Raw genomic sequence first — 19,782 nt, 5'->3', positions numbered from 1 at the left:
TGATGTGACTTACTTTATTGCAATATTTACTTATTGTGATGGTCTGTAACCAGTCCCTTAATATTTCTGAGATATGGCTGTTCATGTAAGTATTGGGAATCAATCATGGATTGAGCAAGGTTAGTGTTACTCAGTCCTTGGATTTTTATTATTTTAGCAATATATGAAAGTTAGAGATGAGGCAGAAGGGACCTGGCAAAAGGTCATCCATCCTGTCCATGTGGCACTCACAAGATCACAAAATAGCTTATTCAGATTTGGGCATTTTTCACTATCAGAAAATTCTATTTTGTATTATGATCTGTAAAATAAAGGAGCTATTTGTCGTCCTTATAGTCACCTCAAACTGGGACGGATCTTTATTTTCCCTGCCTCTCCAGATGGGCATGTACCTGGAGTAACACAGATTATATGATGATTACTTTCTCAGAACCATCAAAGAAAGAATCAAATCTCATTGTTGTAACCCCTGTCAATATCCCTCCATTTCTAGCATGCATATACATCTTTCAGTGTCTCAAAGTATTTAGGGAGAGTGTCTCAAAGTATTTAGAAAGTCTTTTCTCACATCTAAGCCAAGTATATTTTTGAGTAAAAAACCTATTTTTTCCCTGGTTTAAGAATATTGAGTTAGGAACTTGGGAAGTTTGGTGCTTTTTTATTAATATTTGTTGGTTTTAATATTATGAAAAGTAATTTCTCCAATACCTGGCCATACATAGATCATCAGTGAAAGAAAGAAAGAAAGAAAGAAAGAAAGAAAGAAAGAAAGAAGAAAGAAGAAAGAAGACGACGTCGCTCAGTCGTGTCCAATCTTTGCGACCCATGGACTGTAGCCCACCAGGCTCCTCTGTCCATGGGATTTCCAGGCAAGAGTATTGAATTGGGTTGCCATTTCTTCCCAAGGGATCTTCCCGACCCAGGGATCAAACCTAGGTCTCCTGCATTGCAGGTAGACGCTTTACCCTCTGAGCCACCAGATCATCAGTAGGAGCATTTACTGCTTCACCTGTTGCTCCTGTCTTTTTAGACTAGAAAGAGAACCATCCATGTGGTCTATAGTAGAGACACCATGAGAGAGGAATATTCATTCCTACTTCTGCCTCTTTACTTTTCTCCTTTGAAATGTTTCTGAGGGCTCTGCCTTGGAATGTCCTCCAGGGTAAGCTGGACATGTCTTCTTCCTTCTCAGTGTTATAGGTAGCAACAAATCTGTTTGAACAGAACCCAAAGACATTGACAAGGTTGGTTGAGGGTGTTCAGTGCTGTGAGCTCAGTGAGTCTCTGGTGGTGACTTTCTCCTCTTGCAATGAACCTCCTTCTGTGCTCCTTTAATTCCACTTCACAGTGTCTTCCTGCTTCTTCAGTCCTGGAATGGGAACAGAGACCAAAGGGCAGGCTAATTTTCAAATTGTTACAATATTTTGTTTACTGACTTAACTGTTTGAGAAACAAGACCACAGCTTTCCATCAGTCTGTCGAAGAAGTTGGTGATCCTGTGAAGTTAAGGACCACTGGCTAGAGAGATGGGATAGTCCATTCAGCCTAATCCACAGCAGCTTCTCCACTAGTCCTGCTGGGCATGTGACTGGCCACACTGCTACCTAGAGCTACAGTTTCTGTGACATCTAAAGCCCAGAAGAGGTCTCCTTACTCTGACTTGTCCCAGGGGTCTCTGGGCACTTGCTGAGTTCAGTGTACAGTTGGCTCTCAACTGTGTTTCCTCTTGCTATTTGTGTATTAGACATTGCCATCTTCATTGGTTTTAGTCTGTATCCCTGTCAACTTCTCCATAGTACTTTTTTTGCCTTGGAACCATCAGCTTTTTGAGTCATCCTCTTACATTTAGAGGACCAAACTGCATCCAAGTTGTTCCATATTGGGTTGTGTATTTGTTTGTGTGTGTTTAATTGCTAAGTCCTGTCTGACTCTTTGTGAGCCCATGGACTCAAGCCCTCCAGACTCCTCTGTCCATGGATTTTTCCAGGCAAGAATGCTGGAGTGGGTTGCCATTTCCTCCTCCAGGAGATTTTCTTGACCCAGGGATTGAACCTGCGTCTCCTGTGTCTCTGTATTGACAGGTGGATTCTTAACCATTGAGCCATGTAGGAAGCCCTGTTTGAGGCATTTACCACAGTATCATATGGTATAATAGTTAAGGGAGTGGGCCATGGATAGGACCATTTACTTATTCCACCATTCATTTCACAAAAGACCTATTGAGTGCCTGTGTGCCAGGCATGGGGATACAGTAGTAAATAAAACAGACAAGACTCTAGCTTTATTGAGGGCTGGCAAGCAGGAAAAGAGAAATAAGTATGCAAGTAAGGTAATTATAGATTATAATAAATACTAGGGAAGAAATGAGGTGATAAATCCCTGATGGAGGCTATTGGATTGGCCCAAAAGTTCATTCAGTTTTTTCTGTACCATCTTGTGAATAACCCAACAACCTTTTTGGGCAACCCAATAGAAAGGACGGTTTTGAGAAGACCTTGTCAAAGCCTGAGACCTGAAGGATAAGGGGCACTTAGTCATGCAAGAGGTTAATTTTATAGGGTTAGAGAGTTAGAGCAATTCAGTCAGAAGAAACAAGAAGAGTCCTGGCTTTGTTAAGGAAAGGGCTTTGTCAAGTTCAAGAAAAAGGAAAATGATCAGGGTGATTAATGGGTAGGAGAGGAGGAAGAAGACTAATATGAGATGAGATTGGAAAGGTATGAGGGGCCTAATCATGTGGATTTTGAGGAGCATGTTGAATGTTCTTCATTTAAGTAGAATTGTAATGGTGAGCCATTGGAGGATTTTGGGTAGGAGAATTATTTAATGTAATTTAGCAAGATCATTATATTTGCTATGTATACCGAGGATAGATTGAAGGTGGACAAGAGATGAACAGAGACAATTGGAATGTCATTTAAGTGGGTGAGGTGGTTTAGTTTGTGTGGTGTGTAACAAAGAGTGGATGAATTGGAGATTTAATTTGGAGGCAGCAGCAATAGCTTTACAATTAGGGGTTGGAAAAAGGGGAGTAGGGGTTCAGGTAAAGCCTCATTTGGGATTTGCATAAACCAGGTACTGGAAGGTACTATTTATTGAAATAGAAAAGATTGAGAGGGGACACATTTATGGAGAGAACTGTCAAGACCTATGGTTTAGGTGTAATAAGTCTCAGGTGGCTGTTAAAGATCCAAGATGTATCAGTAGTTGTACAGGAGTCTGGCTGGTACTCAGGGAAGGGTTTGGGTCAAAGATGTAATTTTAGGCATCACTGCCTGATAGATATTTTGAATTATCTAGGGGAGAGTGTTAGTCGCTCAGTTGTGTCTGACTCTTTGTGACCCATGGACTAGAGCTCACCAGGCTCTTCTGTCCAGGGAATTCTCCAGGCAAGAATACTAGAGGGGCTTCCCTGGTGGCTCAGACAGTAAAGAATCTGCCTGCAATGCAGGAGACCCAGGTTCGATCCCTGGGTTGGGAGATCCCTTGGAGAAGGGAATTGGCAACCCACTCCAGTATTCTTGCCTGGAGAATTCCTTGGATAGAGGAGTGTGGTGGGCTACAGTCCATGGGGTCACAAAGAGTTGGACATGATGAGACACGCGCGCGCACACACACACACACGGAGAATGTAGAGATAGAGAAAAGATTGTTCAAGATTGAACTCTGAGGTGTTGCAGCATATAGGATTCAGGTAAGAGATAAGGAACCAGCAAGAAGAGTTAGAGAAGGAGCAAGGAAGGAAGAGGAAAAATCCCAGAGAATGTGGCAACAAAAAGCCAGGAAAGGAGAGTGTTTCAAGGAGGGAGGGGTGAACTGTGTAAATGCTGCTGGGTGGTTGAGGAACAGGACTAGTGAAGAATCCATTGGATTTGACCATTGATTATTGGTAATTTTGATGAGAAGTTTTAGTGGAGTTTGGGAACAAATCCAGGTTGATGCATATGGCAATCTAGCATTCAAGGAGGTATGGATAGGAATGAAAACAATGTGTTCATAAAGTTTTACTTAATCTGAACAGAAAGCAGAGAAATGGCATGATAATTAGAGATTGTGGAGTCAAAGGTGTGTGGTATGCTGAGGGAACACTCCAACCAAAGGAAAAGCTGATGATGCAGGCAGGTGGGAGTGTGGTATAATTTTGGGAGTAAAGGTTTTGAAAAGGCAAGTGGGATCTCTACCCTAAGTGCAACAGGGGCAGGAACACTGTCATCCTTTTTTAATAGTAGGGAAAGCAGAACAATGTGTAGATTTAGGTGCAGGTTGGTATATAGACAGGGATGCCTGACGTTGCTGCAGTTCATGGGATCGCAAAGAGTCGGACACGACTGAGCACTGAACTGAACTGGTATATAGAATGGATGATGGGAAGATGAATGAGTTATTGATGATAACATCTGTTTTCTTAGTGAAGAATAAAATGAGAATACCAGCTGAGGATATTTGTTACATGTGCCTGTGCGCATGCAGGCACACATGTACATTTGTTGTGTGTGTAGCTGGGGCTACAAGTACTCTTGCCTGAAAATCCCATGGACGGAGGTGCAGTCCATGGGGGTCTCGAAGAGTCGGGCACGAGAGCGACTTCACTTTCATTTCACTTCATGCATTGGGAGAAGGAAATGACAACCCACTCCAGTGTTCTTGCCTGGAGAATTGCAGGGACGGGGGGAATCTTGTGGGCTCCGTCTATCGGGTCGCACAGAGTCAGACACAACTGAAGTGACTTAGCAGCAGCGTAGCAGCAGCTAGGGCTTAGAGTGGGTGATTATGGATGGCTTGGAGAGTGAGGGGACTTTATACAGTAAATAGAGATGTAGTAGACACGATGGGGTTAATCCTAAGTCTTGGAGAAAGGAGGAGAGAATCTGCTCCTTACAGCCTTGTACAATATCCATGAGGAAACTATAATCGAAAAGACACATGTACCCAATGTTTATTGCAGCACTATTCACAATAGCTCAGACACAGAAGCAACCTAGATGTCTGTAGACGAATAGATAAGAAGTTGTGATACTTATATACTATAGAATATTACTCAGCCCTAAAAGGAACACGTACAGTCTAATGAGATGGAGGAACCTAGACCTATTATACAGAGTGAAGTAAGTCGGAGAAAAACGTCATATGTTAATACATATAATGTGGAATCTAGAAAAATGGTACTGATGAACCTATTAGCAGGGCAGCAGTGGAGATGCAGACATTAGAGAACAGGCCTGTTGACACAGTGGGGGTTGCAGAGTTTGGGATGAATTGAGAGAGAGGCATTGAAATATATACATAACCACATGTAAAATAGATAGCCAGTGAGAATTTGCTGTATGATGCAGGGAGCTCAAACCTCGTGCTCTGTGACAACCTAGAGAGGTGGGATGGGGGGTTGGGATGTGGGAGGGGAGGTTCAGAGGGAGAGGACATAGTGTACCTATGGCTGGAAAAAAACCAACACAATATTACAAAGCAATTATTCTCCAATTAAAAATAAATAAATTTAAAAAGTTATAGCCTAAATACTTCACACCCTCTTCAGAGTAAGGATCAAGGCAGTGGCATTCTCTTGCGGCTAGCAGTGGGGTGATTCTCTGACAGGGAGAGGTGTTGTCTGTCCTATTTGGTAGGACTGGTAATGATTTGAATGAAATACTAGTTTTAAAGGATTGAACAGAGCCTGACCATGTTTAAGTGCTCTGTAAATGGGAATTATTAACTAATATTATTTAGTTTAGGAGGATTGGAGTTTAAAGAAGTCAAGTGTTTTTCTGAGGGCTTATAAGGGGTCCTGAGATGAATCAAAGACAGACCCTCTCATGAGAGCTGAGGCTGGCTAGGATCTTGGGCCATAAGACTGAGGTACTCATCTTACCTGGAACAGAGAGAGAGTGGTCCACTAGCCCCTTCTTCCCCGATCTCTGCTGTATCCCCAGGGATACCTGGACCACCCTCTCCCCACACTGCCAGCCGGACAGTCTTGCCATGCCACAGTCCACATTCCACACTTCCCTTGTCTGTATGTATCACTGTCCTTACCTCTGTTCACTGAACTGAAATGAGTGCTGGTGGCAAAACCTGCCTTCCACCCGCTGCCCACAAATGCCTTCTCTCCAGTCAAGATGAATTGTGGCTGGATTAGCTCCAGGACTGTTTCTGAAGATACCACTCTAGTCTCTGCCAGCTTCCTGACATTATGTCCACCTTGGTTCCTTTCGTCCCTCTCCTTGGAGGCTGGCCTTGGTTTTAGTTCTTCATATCTCAAAACCCATTCCTTTGTCAGGTTGACTCGTACTCCCTGCACATAGTTGTGCTCAGGGTTTGTCTTAAAGGTATGAATTTATTCAGCCTGTTTTTGTAAAGATAGATTGGTGTCAAATCAGGTTAGGCACACACTTGGGCGGAGAGGAAGATTTATATATACGGTACATGTTATGTCCTCTGTCTGTGCCCCATTGTCCCCCAGAAGGTCTTACTCTGGCACCTGCTGAGAGAGCAGCATTGCACAGACATTGCAGACTTGCTTCTGCCTGAGTAACTGGCAGAGAGCTCTCTGTCCACAGTGGGCTTCTGTCAGCCCCATGCCATTTTCTCCTCTTTTATGAAGTGACCCCATCTTTAGCTCTTTCCTCCTCTAGCTTCAAGGTGAGAATCATCAAGGTTAGACTTCTGCTGACCCATGGCAAAGGTGGGTAGTGTCCTGTGAGTTAGCCTGCTTAGCTGGCCTTGGAGTGCCAGCCATCCAGAAGGGTTTCTTTCTTGGGAAAGATGATACCCACCTCATGACTCTCAACTTCTCTTGGACAGACTGGACATCAACACCAATACCCTATACATCTCAGGACCTCAAGAACGCACTGGCAAAATTCAAGGAGGGGGGCAGAGATGGAAAATTCAAAGGAAGACCAGGTTGGTAATATTGCTTATAGTGAGTTCATACCATCCTGAAAAAATGACATGAAAGGGAGTCAGTGTTTCCTAAAGCTTTTAGCAATAAACATGGGTAATAATAACAATAATATTGCAAAAATATTTAAGGAAGCCAAATAAGTAACCTTTTGTGGACTCTAATAAATTTTGGGAGCATTTCTGTCATCGTTTCATTAGGATTCAGATTATACAATGGAAGTGAGAAATAGATTTAAGGGCCTAGATCTGATAGATAAGAGTGCCTGATGAACTGTGGAATGAGGTTCGTGACATTGTACAGGAGACAGGGATCAAGACCATCCCCATGGAAAAGAAATGCAAAAAAGCAAAATGGCTGTTGGGGGAGGCCTTACAATAGCTGTGAGAGAAGAGAAGTGAAAAGCAAAGGAGAAAAGGAAAGATATAAACATCTGAATGCAAGTTCCAAAGAATAGCAAGAAGAGATAAGAAAGCCTTCTTCAGTGATCAGTTCAAAAAAATAGAGGAAAACAACAGAATGGGAAAGACTAGAGATCTCTCCAAGAAAATTAGAGATACCAGAGGGACATTTCATGCAAAGAGGGCTTGATAAAGGACAGAAATGGTATGGACTTAACAGAAGCAGAAGATATTAAGAAGAGGTGACAAGAATACACAGAAGAACTGTACAAAAAAGATCTTCATGACCAAGATAATCACAGTGGTGTGCTCACTCACCTAGAGCCAGACATCCTGGAATGTGAAGTCAAGTGGGCCTCAGAAAGCATCACTACAAATAAAGCTAGTGGAGGTGATGGAATTCCAGTTGAGCTATTTCAAATCCTGAAAGATGATGCTGTGAAAGTGCTGCACTCAATATGCCAACAAATTTGGAAAACTCAGCAGCGGCCACAGGACTGGAAAAGGTCAGTTTCATTCTAATCCCTAAGAAAGGCAATGCCAAAGAATGCTCAAACTACCGCACAATTGCACTCATCTCACACGCTAGTAAAGTAATGCTCAAAATTCTCCAAGCCAGGCTTCAGCAATACGTGAACTGTGAACTTCCAGATGTTCAAGCTGGTTTTAGAAAGGCAGAGGAACCAGAGATCAAATTGCCAACATCTGCTGGATCATGGAAAAAAAAGCAAGAAGTTCCAGAGAAAAACATCTACTTCTGCTTTATTGACTATGCCAAAGCCTTTGACTGTGTGGATCACAATAAACTGTGGAAAATTCTGAAAGAGATGGGAATACCAGACCACCTGACCTGCCTCTTGAACAACCTATATGCAGGTCAGTAAGCAACAGTTAGAACTGGACATGGAACAATAGACTGGTTCCAAATAAGAAAAGGAGTATGTCAAGGCTATATATTGTCACCTGTTTATTTAACTTATATGCAGAGTACATCATGAGAAACACTGGGCTGGAAGAAACACAAGCTGGAGTCAAGACTGCCGGGAGAAATATCAATAACCTGAGATACGCAGATGACACCACGCTTATGCAGAAAGTGAAGAAGAACTCAAAAGCTCTTGATGAAAGTGAAAGAGGGAGAGTGAAAAAGTTGGCTTAAAGCTCAACATTCAGAAAACTAAGATCATGGCATCTGGTCCCATCACTTCATGGGAAATAGATGAGGAAACAGTGGAAACAGTGTCAGACTTTATTCTTGGGGGTTCCAAAATCACTGCAGTTGATGACTGCAGCCATGAAATTAAAAGACCCTTACTCCTTGGAAGGAAAGTTATGACCAACCTAGATAGCATATTCAAAAGCAGAGACACTACTTTGCCAACAAAGGTCCATCTAGTCAAGGCTATGGTTTTCCAGTAGTCATGTATGGATGTGAGAGTTGGACTGTGAAGAAAACTGAGTGTTGAAGAATTCATTTTTTGAACTGTGGTGTTGGAGAAGACTCTTGAGAGTCCCTTGGACTGCAAGGAGATCCAACCAGTCCATTCTGAAGGAGATCAGCCCTGGGATTTCTTTGGAAGGAATGATGCTAAAGATGAAACTCCAGTACTTTGGCCATCTCATGCGAAGAGCTGACTCATTGCAAAAGACTCTGATGCTGGGAGGGATTGAGAGCCGGCGGAGAGAAGGGGATGACAGAGGATGAGATGGCTGGATGGCATCACTGACTCAATGGACGTGAGTCTGAGTGAACTCCGGGAGTTGGTGATGGACAGTGAGGCCTGGCGTGCTGCAATTCATGAGACTGCAAAGAGTCGGACAAGACTGAGTGACTGAACTGAACTGAACAAAATTACAAAGATATACCCTTTGAAGTCAATTCCATGTGCAGCAATTTTATCCAACAGACACACTTGCACATGTATGAAATAATTTATATAATTCAAACATATTCATTAGAGTATAATTTAATAATGATTGGAAATAACTCAAAAACTCAATTTATAAGTTATATGCTTAACTTGTACTACATCCATACAATGAAATACTACAGAGACAACAAAAAGAATGAGGCAGTCCTTTATGTACAAATATGAAACAAAAGGGATCTCTTGTGGCTCTGTGGTCAAGAATCTGTCTACCAAAGCAGGAGACACAGGTTTAATCCCTGGGTTGGGAAAATCCCCTGGAGAAGGGAATGGCAACCCACTCCAGTATTCTTGCCTGGAGAATCCCATGGACAGTGATGCCTTGAAGGCTATTTTCCATAGGGTAGCAGAATTGGATACAACTGAGCAACTGAGAACACACACACACAGCAAAACAAATGCCAAGATACTAAGTCAAAAAAAAATTCAAGAGACAGGAAAAGTATGTATAATGTACAGTGTTGAAAAAGATCATTTACACAGAAATATACTATACACATCTGGAAGGATATTCAAGAAACGGAAGATGGCTGTTCTATGATAAGTGTCCACATGGAGTTCCACTTCCAGGATAGGATCACGAGGAATTCTGTGGAACTACTCACCAGAAAACAGGCAAAGTTGGCAAAGACTGGTTTTATTAAACCCAGGATTTAAAGTCTCTTGAAATATCCTAATGACATACAAAAAATATAAAAATATTTATTCAACAAGATCTACTAAAATTCCATAAGAATAGCAGTGTAAGCCATTGGTCCTTCCTAGTTAGCGTGGCAGATAAATCAGGGCTGTAAATATTTACAATAAAAATGAAGATCTCAAATTGATAATCTAATTTATTGCCAAGAAACCAGAAACAGGAGAGCAAACTAAACCCAGAGAAATAAAGAAAGAAAATAATAAAGATCAGAGCAGAAATAATAGAAATAAAAAGTATATAAAGAGAGAGATATCACACTTCCTGATTTCAAAACTTACTACAAAGTTTCAAAATAAAATAATGTGTTACTGGCATGAAGACAGACATATAGACAAGTGTAAATGAACAGAGAGCTCAGAAATAAACCATCATGGATATAGTCAAATGATCTTTGACAAAGGTGTCATGGCCATTCACTGGGGGAAAGAACAGTCTCTTTAACAAATGGTACTGGGAAAACTGCATCTCCACATGCAAAGGAATGTAGTTGGATCCTTTATACCATATACAAAAATTAACTGAAGGAAGGGAAGAAAATGGACTAAACATCTAAACATAAGACTAAAAACTATATGGATTTCTATATCAGTAGAAAACTATATTTTTCAATGGATTAGAAAAAATCCATAGGGGGAAAGATTTATGACACTGGATTTTACGATTTCTTAGGTATGACACCAAAAGCACAAGCCAAAACAGACTACATCTATATCCATATATATACATATCCAAATGGCATTATATCATGCTTAAAACGTCTATGCATTAAAGGATGCAATCAAGCAAAATGAAAAGGCAACCTACAAAATGGGAGGAAATATTTGCAAATCATATATCTGTAAATAATTAATATCCAGACTTCTTATATAAAGAATTCCTATAACTCAAAAACAAAAAATCAAATAACCCAATTAAAATAACAGCAAAGGACTTGTAGATATTTCTCCAAAGAAGATAAACAAATGACCAATGAACATATAAAGAGATGCTCTGCAACGCTAATCATTATGGAGACGTGAACCAAAGCCACAATAAGATGTCACTTCATACACATTAAGATGGATATTATGATTGCTATATTTAAAATGGATAACTGACAAGGACCTACTATATAGCACATGGAACTTTTCTCAATATTATGTGGCAGCCTGGATGGAGGGGAGTTTGGGGGAGAATGGATACATGTATGCTGCTGCTAAGTCACTTCAGTCGTGTCCGACTCTGTGCGACCCCATAGACGGCAGCCCACCAGGCTCCCCCGTCCCAGGGATTCTCCAGGCAAGAACATTGGAGTGGGTTGCCATTTCCTTCTCCAATGCATGAAAGTGAAAAGGGAAAGTGAAGTTGCTCAGTCGTGTCCGACTCTTATCGACCCCATGGACTGCAGCCTACCAGGCTCCTCTGTCCATGGGATTTTCCAGGCAAGAGTACTGGAGTGGGGTGCCATTGCCTTCTCCAGAATACATGTATATGTATAGCTTAATCCCTTCACTGTTCACCTGAAACTATCACAATATTGTTACCCCAACAGAAATAAGTTTAAATTTTAAAAAAGATGGTTATTATGAAAAAAACTAGGAAATAGTAAGTACTGGTGAGGAGGATATGGAGAAATTGGATTCTTCTGCACTGATGATATGAATGTAAAATTCATATGAAAATAGAATGCTGTTTCCTCAACAAAGTAAAAAAAACAATTACCATATGATTCAATAATTCCACTTCTGTGTATATATTCAAAGGAATTGAAAATAAGAACTTGAAGAGAGAACTTTACATGCATGTTCATAGCAGCATTATTTACAACAGCCAAAGCTGGAAGCAAGCTAAATGTTCATCAAAGAATAAACAGATAAACAAAATGTGGTGTATACATACAATGGAATATTATTCAGCCTTTAAAAAGGATATTTCAAAACACTGCTATAACATGGATGAACCTTGAAGACATTATACTAAGTGAAGCAAGCAAACATATGATTCTACTTATATGAGCTACCTGGAACAGTCAAACTCACAGAGACTGAAAGTAGAATGAAGGTTACAAAGGCTGATGTGAGGAGGCAGGAGGGAATAGGGAGTTATTGTTTATTAAGTACAGAGTTACAGTTTTACAAGATGAAGAATTTTAATGCCAGTGAACTATATACTTTAAAATGGTTAAGTTTTATATCATGTATTTAATCACAATTTTTAAAGCTTTTAGTTTTTAAGTAGAGAAAAATCAATGACACTAAAAGTTTGTTCTTTGAGAAGATCAACACTGACAAACTTTTGGCTAGACTAGGGAAAAGATTCAAATTACCAAAATCAGGAATGAAAGGGGGAAAACATTACCAACTTTATAGAAATAAATATTATCAAAACAACAAGAACCTATTGTATAGCACAGGAAACTATATTCAATATCCTGTAATAAGCCATAATGAAAAAGAAAGAAAAATTATTAAAAAATAAAAGTTATTATCAATAAATTAGATAAATGATATAAAATGGACAAATTCTAGAAAAATAAATGTTGAAAGTGACTCAAAAAATTGAATATCTGTATAGACCTATGACAAGAAAAGCGGTTGACTAGTAGGGGACACATGCATCTGTGGCTGATTCATGTCGACGTATGGCAAAAACCACCACAATGTTGTAAAATAATTATTTTCCAATTAAAACATAAATTAATTTTTTAAAAAACCTTCCCAATAAAAATGCCTATGACCAGATCGCTTCATGGGTAAAATTTACCAAATATTTAAAGAAGAATTAATGTCAATCCTTCACAAACTTTTCCAAAGATTAGGAGAGAGAATATATCCTAACTTATTCTTTGAGGCCAGAATTAACCTGAAACCAAAACCAGACAAAGACATCATGATGAGGAAAAACCAATATCCCTATCCACCACAATTTACTGGGAGACCAAATTTGAAGGAAATTATGCTAGGTGAAATAAGTCAAACACAGAAGGACAAATACGATAAGATACCACTCATATTATGCATCTCAAATAATCAAACTCATAGAAGCAGAGAGAGTAGACTGGTCATTGCCAGGGGCTGAAAGGAGAAGGAAAAGAGGAAGCATTAAAAAAAGTACACGTGATAAACTAAAAATTAATAAATTAAGAGTTCATCAAAATTTAAAACTTCTGTCCTTCAAAAGATACCAAAAATGAAAAGAAACCCACAGACTAGGAAAGAACTTTTGCAAATTATATATATATATATATATATAATATATATATATATATGATTTGTAAATTATATGATAATCAACTGGAATTTAGACTATAGAAATGAGTCTTACAAGCCATTTAGACAAATAACCTAATTTAAGAACGGGCAAAGGTATAAATAGACATTTCTCCAAAGGAAATATACAAATGGGCAATAAGCACATGAAAAGATGCACATCAATAGCAATCAAAAAGCACATCAATAGCTATCAGGGAAATGCAAATTAAAACCACAATGAAATACTACTTCACAGCTTCTAGGATGGCTAGAATAAAAAAAAAAAAAAAAAAACCCAGACAATAACAAATCTTGAGGAAGGTATGAAGAAAATGGAATCCTTACACACTGCATACCCATAGATGAACCTTGAAAACATTAGAAAGAAGCTAGTCACAAAAACCCATATATTATTGTATGAGTTCATCTTTATGAATTTCCAGAATAAGCAAATCTATATAGATATAAAGTAGATGAGTGTTTGCCTAGGTCTAGGGAATAGGGAAACTGGAGTGTGATAGCTAAGGGACAAGGGGTTTCTTGGGAATAAAAAAATATTCTAAAACAGATTATGGTAATGGATGCAAAGCTCAGTGAATATACTAAAAGCCACTGAAGTGTATACTTTAAATTGGTGAACTGTACTGTATTTGAATTATATCTTAATAAAGTTGTGAAAAATAAGAAGAAACAGAAAAAAAATTTAAGTGCCCATATCTTTTAGGGACATAGAATCAAACATTTATGTAAAATTGTGTAACATTTGGTATTTGTTTCAAACTAACTGGGTCAGGGGAAAGTATGAAACTGGATGGGAATAAAGACGAGCTGGGTCTACAGGGGCTCATTATACTATACATTCTCTCTCTTTTTGTTTTTAAAATTTACAAAACATGGGACTTCCCTGGCCCTCTAGTGGTTAAGACTCCACGCTTCCACTGCATAGGGCACAGTTCAGCAAACTAATCCAATATGCCACACAGTGCAGCCAAAACAGAAAAAAATAAATACAATTTACAAAATAAAAAAAGTTATGTTAAAAAAAAGTAATACAGGGGTATTTTAATAAAGGGAATGCCAAAGTCGATGGCAAGGTTAAGCCAAAATCTAGAAGATGAGAGCCCAGAGGGGTAAACCTAATATTCAAAGTCACTCCTGGCCTAAGGGAATTTGCCAATCCAAAGGAGTCACCTGCAAAACTGAGCTGCATCTCCACTAAGGGGTCATGAAATCAACTCAATGGACTTCAACAAGTATTTTAAAAAAAATTAGAATAGAATGGAATGGAATAAATCAGAGTATGTTATACACAGTGGCAAACAAACAAACAAAAACCTGAGCTGCACTTCCACAACTCCAAGGGCTAAGGTAACTAAAGTCAAAGCAAAGGGTTTGCCGAAAGTGGGAACTCTCATAAGCTAACATTCACTTTAAACTAGAAACCCAAGGGTTACCCTTCAAGGTAACAGTTCACCAGAAATAAATTAGCCTTCTCACAGGCTTGCAGTCTGTCCACCAATCATGTAAGGAATCTCAATTTGCATCAGGTTAGTGCCAAAAAGGGAGAAGGAAATGGCAACCCACTCCAGTACTCTTGCCTGGAGAATCCCATGGACAGCGGAGCCTGGTAGGCCTGCAGTCCATGACATGACTAAGCGACTTCACTTTCACTTTTCACTTTCATGCACTGCAGAAGGAAATGGCAACCCACTCCAGTGCTCTTCCTGAGAATCCCAGGGACGGGGGAGCCTGGTGGGCTGCCATCTACGGGGTTGCACAGAGTCAGACACGACTGAAGCGACTTAGCAGCAGCGCCAAAGAGCATCCCTATGCTTGTATGCTTAGTCATGTCCGACTCTTTGTGACCCTATGGACTGTAGCCCACCAGGCTCCTCTGTCCATGGTATTCTCCAGGCAAGAATACTGGAGTGGGCTGCCATTCCCTTCTCTAAGAGTATCCCTAGGTACATGCAAGAAGCAAATGAAAGTTCTCTCTGCAGGAAGATATCATTCTAGTTTCCAATTCTTTCTACAAATGATAGTCCAGGTGCCTATCACAAAGTTGAAAGTAAACAGGACACACAAAGAAATTAAGCAATATATGAGGAAGAAACAGTAAAAGAAGGAGGGGCCGCAGAGACAGACACACAAAACTCCTGATAATGAATTGTAAGACACAGATTACAAAACAATCTTGGACTTCCCTGGTGGTACAGTGGATAGGAATCCACCTACCAATGCAGGTTCAATCCCTGGTCTGGGAAGATCCAACATGCCCTGAGAAACAAAGCCTGAATGCCACAACTACTGAGCCTGTGTGCTGCAACTACTAATGCCTGCACGCCTACAGCCTGTGCTCTGCAACAAGAGAAGCCACCATAATGAGAAGCCCACGTACCACAGCTAGAGAGGAGACCCAGCTTGTCTTAGAGAATGCCTGTACACAGTAATAAAGACCCAGTGCAACCAAAAACAAACAAATTATTAAAAGGGTAAACCAAAACACTTTTTACTAAGTTTAAAGAAACAAAACACTGGATGAACAAATCAAGAAGCAATAAAATGGCTACCTAAAAAAAAAGGCTCCCTAAAGATAAAGATAGGATGGAGGAAATAAGGATGAAATTCCTATAGTTAAGAATTTGGTGGGGGAGGAGCCAAGATGGCGGAGGAGTAGGACGGGGAGAACACTTTCCCCCACAAATTCATCAAAAGAGCATTTAAAAGCCGAGTAAATTCCACAAAACAACTGAATGCCGGCAGAGGACATCAGGCACCCAGAAAAGCAACCCAAGTCTTTGAAAGGAGGTAGGAAAAAATATAAAAGACAAAAAAAGAGACAAAAGAAGGAGGGACGGAGTTCCATCCCGGGAAGGGAGTCTTAAAAAGAGAGAAGTTTCCAAACACCAGGAAACCTTCTCACTGCCGAATCTGTGCCGAGCTTTGGAAGCACAGAGGGCAACATAACAGGGAGAAAAAATAAATAAACAATTAAAACTCGCAGATTGCGAGCCCTACAGTAACTCCCCCAGTGGAGAAGCAGCGCAGACGCCTGCACACGCCATTAGCAAGCCAGGGCTGGGCAGGGAGGCGCGGCACGGGCTGCATCGCTTAGAGTAAGGACCTGGCCTGAATACCCTGAGCGCTATCTGAGTGAAATAATCTGGGCTAGCAAACCAGACTGTGGGATATCTATCACGCAAAAAGCCAGCCCTAACCTAAGACACCACCAGGCCCGCGCATGGAACAAAGGACTGAACAGAGATAGTCAGCTGCAGACCTTCCCCCTCCGGTGACACGAAGCCAGAGCCAGAAAGGGGCAATCGCAGCCCCAGAGAGACATTATCTATAAAACTGTAAGCAGGCTTCTTTGCTAACTAAAACTTCTTGGGGGTCTGGACGGTCAACATCTCCCTGAGAAGGTGCGCCAGTTGTACACCTAGACAACCGAGTGTGGGGGGAGGCGTAAGTTGCAGCAATCGCGCTCGCTAAACACCTCACCTGAGCTGCTCGGACCTGGGAAGGGCACAAAACGCAGGCCCAACCGAGTCTGCACCTCTGAGGACTACCCGAGTGCCAGAACCTGAGCGGCTTGGACCTGGGAGGTGCAGGCAGCCCAGGGCCGGCCACCGATGGTTCCCCGCGGAACAACGTAGAGCCTGAGCAGTGTGGGCAGGGAGGCTACACGCGCCGTGAGCGGGGCAGACCCAGCGTGGCTGAGGCACTGCGAGCACACGCCAGTGTTATTTGCTTGCAGCATCCCTCCCTCCTTCCCCACAGCGCGACTGAACAAGTGAGCCTAAAAAAAAAAAAAAAAAAAGTGTCCTCCACCGTCCCCTTTGTGTCAGGGTGGAAACCAGACACTGAAGAGACCAGCAAACAGAAGAAGCTATAACAGAGGGAACCGCCTTGGAAGCTACAGGCAATAGATTAAAACCCTGTGGTTACTACAGACTACACAGGAAGGGGCCTACAGATCTTGAGAAATATAAGTCGGACCAAGGAACTAGCCAAAAATGAGCTGAACCCACAATACTCACAACAAAACCAGAGAAAGTCCTCGATATATTTTTACGATCATTCTTTTTTTTTTTTAATTAAAAAAAATTTTAAGTCCTCTATTATTCCTTTAATTTTCACTTTTACAACATATTACTTTGCAAATAAAAAAAGACCCTATTTTTTTTTCTTCAGCAAACTTCATATATATATTTTTAGAATTTTTTGACCTTGTTTTTTTTTTTTTTTTTCCTTCTTTTTTTAACATTGTATTTTTGAAATTCCAAACTCTAGATTTTTAATTTTAGCTTTTTGGTATTTGTTATCAATTTGTACCTATGGTTTTTTTATAATTTCTGTGACTTTTTTTCTTTTCTCTGTTTCTTTCTCTTCTTCTTTTATATAACATTGTATATCTGAAATTGCAAACTCTACTCTAGATTTTTAATTTATGCTTTTTGGTATTTGATATCAATTTTGTACCTGTATTTTTTCTTTGTAATTTTTGCGACAATGTTTGTTTTTGTTTGTTTGTTTGTTTTTCTCTCTTTCTTTTTCTTCATCTTTTTTTTTTAACATTGTATTTTTGAAATTCCAAACTCTACTCTAGATTTTTAACTTTTGCTTTTTGGTATTAGTTACCAATTTTGTACCTATATTTTCTTTATAATTTTCGCGACCTTGTTTGTTCGTTTTTTCTCTCTTTCTTTTCCTTCTTTTTCTTTAACATCGTATTTTTAAAATTCCAAACTCTACTCTAGATTTTTAATTTTTGCTTTTATGTATTTGTTACCAATTTTGTACCTTTAAGAACCCAATCTTCAGTACCCACTTTTCACTAGGAAATGAGATAACTGGCTTAACTGCTCTCTCTCCCTTTGGACTCTCCTTTTTCTCCACCAGGTCGCCTGTGTCTCCTCCCTAACCCCTCTCTACTCCACCCAACTCTGTGAATTTCTGCGTGTTCCAGACGGTGGAGAACACTTAGGGAACTGATTATTGGCTGGATCTGTCTCCCTCCTTTTCATTCCCCCCTTTTATCCTTCTGGCCACCTCTGTCTCCTTCCTCCTTCTTCTCTTCTCTGTATAACTCCGTGAACATCACTGAGCGGTCCAGTTGTGGAGTGCACATAAGGAAGTGATTATTGGCTAGCCCACTCTCTCCACTATTGATTCCACCTCATCTCATTCGGGTCACCTTTAACTCCCTCCTCCCTCTTCTCTTCTCCATGTAACACTGTGAACCTCTCTGGGTGACCCTCACAGTAGAGAAACTTTTCATCTTTAACGTAGATGCTTTATCAGTGGTGCTGTACAGAAGGAGAAGTTTTGAAACTACTGTGAAAATAAGACCAATAACTGGAAGCAGGAGGCTTAAATCCAAACCCTGACTCCAGGGAACTCCTGACTCCAAGGAACATTAATTGACAGGAGCTCATCAAACGCCTCCATACCGACACAGAAACCAAGCACCACACAAGGGCCAACAAGTTCCAGGGCAAGACATACCAAGCAAATTCTCCAGCAACAAAGGAACACAGCCCTGAGCTTCAAGATACAGGCTGCCCAGAGTAACCCCAAAACCACAGACATCTCATAACTCATTACTGGACACTTCATTGCACTCCAGAGAGAAGAAATACAGCTCCACCCACCAGAACACCAACACAAGCTTCCCTAACCAGGAAACCTTGACAAGCCACCTGTACAAACCCACACACAGTGAGGAAATGCCACAATAAAGAGAACACCACAAACTGCCAGAATACAGAAAGGACACCCCAAAATCAGCAATTTAAACAAGATGAAGAGACAGAGGAATACCAGCAGATAAAGGAACAGGATAGATGCCCACCAAACTAAACAAAAGAGGAAGCGAGAGGGAATCTACCTGATAAAGAATTCCAAATAATGATAGTGAAATTGATCCAAAATCTTGAAATCAAAATGGAATCACAGATAAATAGCCTGGAGACAAGGATTGAGAAGATGCAAGAAAGGTTTAACAAGGACCTAGAAGAAATAAAAAAGAATCAATATATAATGAATAATGCAATAAATGAAATTAGAAACACTCTGGAGCCAACAAATAGTAGAATAACAGAGGCAGAAGATAGTATTAGTGAATTAGAAGATAGAATGGCAGAAATAAATGAATCAGAGAGGATAAAAGAAAAACGAATTAAAAGAAATGAGGACAATCTCAGAGACCTCCAGGACAATATTAAACGCTACAACATTCAAATCATAGGGGTCCCGGAAAGAAGAAGACAAAAAGAAAGACCATGAGAAAATACTTGAGGAGATATAATTGAAAACTTCTCTAAAATGGGGAAGGAAATAATCATCCAAGTCCAAGAAACCCAGAGTCCCAAACAGGATAAACCCAAGGCGAAACACCCCAAGACACATATTAATCAAATTAACAAAGATCAAACACAAAGAACAAATATTAAAAGCAGCAAGGGAAAAACAACAAATAACACACAAGGGAATTCCCATAAGGATAACAGCTGATCTTTCAATAGAAACTCTTCAAGCCAGGAGGGAATGGCAAGACATACTTAAAATGATGAAAGAAAATAACCTACAGCCCAGATTATTGTACCCAGCAAGGATCTCATTCAAG

At 40.3% G+C, this 19,782-nt stretch overlaps 1 long non-coding RNA gene across 1 annotated transcript; it reads left to right on the top strand.

Moving 5' to 3' along the window:
* Positions 1-6,812: 6,812 nt before the first annotated feature.
* On the top strand, positions 6,813-19,268 carry LOC113889432. The gene is made up of 3 exons (XR_003510261.1): positions 6,813-6,897; positions 18,289-18,291; positions 19,258-19,268. It is a non-coding gene; the product is annotated as an uncharacterized LOC113889432 (long non-coding RNA).
* The last annotated feature ends 514 nt before the right edge of the window (positions 19,269-19,782 follow it).

Source organism: Bos indicus x Bos taurus, unplaced genomic scaffold (genome assembly GCF_003369695.1).
Source record: "Bos indicus x Bos taurus breed Angus x Brahman F1 hybrid unplaced genomic scaffold, Bos_hybrid_MaternalHap_v2.0 tig00479030_arrow_arrow_obj, whole genome shotgun sequence".
Classification (NCBI taxonomy): Eukaryota; Metazoa; Chordata; class Mammalia; order Artiodactyla; family Bovidae; genus Bos; species Bos indicus x Bos taurus.
This window is presented reverse-complemented; position numbering and strand designations above follow the sequence as displayed.